We start from the raw sequence: 4,117 nt of genomic DNA on the forward strand, positions 1-4,117 counted from the left end.
TTTTAAATGGAAAATGTCTCTGTTCATTGGAAACACACCTTTTTTGGTTTTAATGAATAGCACAGGTGCTATGTTATTTTTTCTACAGAGTGGATTTCCCCACTGAGGGTTTGATTGTATCTTACCCTTAGTTGATTACCTTCGTAACTGAAATCGAGGGGGGAGGGGGGGTTGAGGTGTGTGCATTAGTTTTGTGACTGGGAACCAGAGAAGCTACAATTATAGAGATGAGTCTGACATGGACCACCTGCTGGGGCTGCCATCTGCCTAGCAGCACAACTACATGCAGAATCAGAGCCAGGTAGCATGGCTGTGCAGCTCATTTAGAGAAGAGCAGGAAAAACTAACAGCACTGTAGTCTTAACTATTCACAAAGCTTTATACACTGTGTGCACAATTATTAGGCAAGTTGTATGTTTGAGGATTAATTTATTATTGAACAACTACAGTGCTCTCGGTCAATCCAAAATGTTAATAAACCTCAAACCTGAATATTTAAGAAAGTAAAAGTGAGGTTTTAGCTTTCTTTGGAGAAAGTTCCCCATCTCACTTATTTTCATCTGTTAAAGTGAGAATAATAAACAAACAACTCAAAATGTACAAATAAACATTTCTGACATTTCAAAAAAAATATCAGCGACCAATATAGCCACCCTTCTTTTCAATAACAGTCATAAGCCTTCCATCCATGGAGTCTGTCAGTTTCTTGATCTGTTGACAATCAACTTTTTGTGCAGCAGCAACCACAGCCTCCCAGACACTGGTCAGAGAGGTGTACTGTTTTCCTTCACCGTAAATCGACCGTTTAAGAAGGGAACACAAGTTCTCAATAGGGTTTAGGTCAGGTGAGGAAGGGGGCCATGTCATTATTCTTTCATCTTTAAGGCCTTTACTGGCTAGCCACGCAGTGGAGTACTTTGATGTATGCGATGGAGCATTGTCCTGCATAAAAATCATGGTCTTCTTGAAAGATGCAGACTTTTTCCTGTACCACTGTTTGAAGAAAGTGTCTTCTAAAAACTGGCAGTAGGTTTGGGAGTTGAGTTTGAGTCCATCTTCAACCCGAAAAGGTCCAACTAGCTCATCTTTAATAATACCAGCCCATACCAGTACCCCACCTCCACCTTGCTGGCGTCTGAGTCGAAGTGGAGCTCCGTGCTCGTTACTGATCCAGCCACGGGACCATCCATCTGGTCCGTCAAGAGTCACTCATCTCATCAGTCCATAAAACCTTTGAAAAATCTGTCTTCAGATATTTCTTGGCCCAGTCTTGACGTTTCAACTTATGTGTCTTGTTCAGTGGTGGTCGGGTTTCAGCCTTCCTTACCTTGGCCATGTCTCTGAGCACTGAACACCTTGTACTTCTGGGCACTCCAGGTAGGTTGCAGTTCTGGAATATGACAGCACTGGAGGATAATGGGTTCCTGGTAGCTTCACGTTTGATTCTTCTCAAATCTTTGGCAGTTATTTTGCGTCTTTTTTTCTCAACACGGTTCTTGCGACCCTGTTGACTATTTGCAACACAACATTTGATGGTTCTGTGATCACGCCCCAATATCTTAGCAATTTCAAGAGTGCTGCATCCCTCTGAAATACTTTTTACAATTTTTGACTTTTCAGAGTCAGTTAAATCTCTTTTTTGGCCCATTTTGCCTGAGGAAAAGAAGCTGCCTAATAATTATGCACACCTTGATATAGGGTGTTGATCTCCTTAGGCCACACCCTCCCTCATTACACAAATACACATCACCTGATATGCTTAAATCCAATAAGCATTCCAGTTTATACAGCTTGGAGTTGGGAAATATGCATAATAATGTTGATATGGTCAAAATACTGACTTGCCAAATAATTGTGCACAGTGTATTGTATAGGCTGCCACGTCTATTCTCTTTGTCCCTGTTACTGAGACAGGGATTCATCTATTCTACACTGATTGTAGTATCAATCAGAGTTGAAGGGGGTGGCCGTAGTGCATAATTACATATTGGTGACAATTTTGTGTCAATTGAAAACAGAGATTCACAAATACTGTGCCTTCAGAAAGTATTCATACCCCTTGACTTATTCCACATTTTGTATTACATCCTGAATTGAAAATTGATTTTTCTCATCCATCTACACACAATAATCCATAATGACAAAGTGAAAACATGTTTTTAGAAATGTTAGCAAATTTATTGAAAACGAAATACAGAAATATCTCATTTACATAAGTATTCACACCTCTGAATCAACAATTTGTTGCACCTTTGGTGGCGATTTACAGCTGTGAGTCTTTCTGGGTAAGTCTCTAAGAGCTTTCCACACCTGGATTGTACAACATTTGGCCATTTATTATTTTCAAAATTATTCAAGCTCCGTCAAATTGGTTGTTGATCATTGCTAGACAACCATTTTCCGGTATTGCCATAGATTTTCAAGTAGATTTAAGCCAAAACTGTAACTCGGCCACTCAGGAACATTCACTGTCTTCTTGGTGAGCAACTGCAGTGTAGATTTGACCTCGTGTTTTAGGTTATTGTCCTGCTGAAAGGTGAATTCATCTCCCAGTGTCTGGTGGAAAGCAGACTGAACCAGGTTTTCCTCTAGGATTTTGCCTGTGCTTAGCTCCATTCCGTTTCTTTTTTATCCTGAAAAATTCCCCAGTCCTTAAAGATTACAAGCATACTCATAACATGATGCAGCCACCACTATGTTTGAAAATATGGAGAGTGGTACTCAGTAATGTGTGTATTGGATTTGCCCCAAACATAACACTTTGTATTCAGAAAAAAAAGTTCATTGCTTTGCCACATTTCTTGCAGTATTACTTTAGTGCCTTGATGCATGTTTTGGAATATTTTCACTCTGTCAATTAGGTTAGTATTGTGGAGTAACTACAAAGTTGTTGATCCATCCTCTGTTTTTGCATATCACAGCCATTAAACTCTCTAACGGTTTTAAAGTCACCATTGGCCTCATGGTCAAATCGCTGAGTGGTTTCCTTCCTCTCCGGCAACTGAGTTAGGAAGGACGCCTGTATCTTTGTAGTTGACTGGGTGTATTGATACACCATCCAAAGTGTAATTAATAACTTCACCATGCTCAAAGGGATCATCAATGTCTGCTTTGGTTGAATCTGTGTTTGAAATTCACTGCTCCTCTGAAGGACCTTACAGATAATTGTATGTGTGTGGTACAGAAATGAGGTAGTCATTAAAAAATCATGTTAAACACTATTATTGCACACAGAGTGAGTCCATGCAACTTATTATGTTAAGCAAATGTTACTCCTGAACTTATTTAGGTTTGCCATAACAAAGGGGTTGAATACTTATTGACTCAAGACATTTCAGCTTTTCATTTTTAATTAATTTATAAAAAATATCCACTTTGACATTATGGGGTATTGTGTGTAGGCCAGTGAGAAAAACATCTCAATTAATACATTTTAAATTCAGGCTGAAAAAAACAAAATGTGGAAAAGTCAAGAGGTGTGAATACTTTCTGAAGGCACTGTATGTTGTAGTGATAGTGGGCAGGGTACTGTGCTACAATCCAATCAATGTGTCACTATGGAAACCGGGTAGGATGCTGCTCCTTTGAAACATGTAAATGAAACATACTGCTTGCTCTCTGAGAGAGCTCTGTTGGACACTTGCGCATGGACTGCGGCTTGTCAGGACGTCTACAGGTATTGTGCCACCATGTATCTCATGGCATTGGGGAATTAAGAAATATTGTCCTACAGAGTTTTACAAACAGTAAGTAGAACATGATTATATATTTTTTACATCTGAATAATTGTATTTTGATTGATACTCAACCATTTGCATAGATACAGATAAATGATTCATTCATTGAAATGAATTGTAATTTATTAGGATAGGAAGTATTTGAAGAGAGGGGTTATTTCTTCCAAAGGTATCATTTGAGAGAATATCCTATTTCTTTTTTTTTTGCTCAATGCTTTTACCTGATTGTAATCTTCTTCAACCTTTTCATGTTTCATTTCTTCTATATTAGCCTAATAAATGTAAACGTGATAACAACCTCAATATTCATTGAGTCATGGATGAGTCATGGGATAAAAATAGACAACTAATGTTGGGTCGAAATTATCTAATTGGCATAA

The sequence above is a fragment of the Coregonus lavaretus genome (genome assembly GCF_964263955.1).
Source record: "Coregonus lavaretus genome assembly, chromosome: 27".
NCBI classification, from domain to species: domain Eukaryota; kingdom Metazoa; phylum Chordata; class Actinopteri; order Salmoniformes; family Salmonidae; genus Coregonus; species Coregonus lavaretus.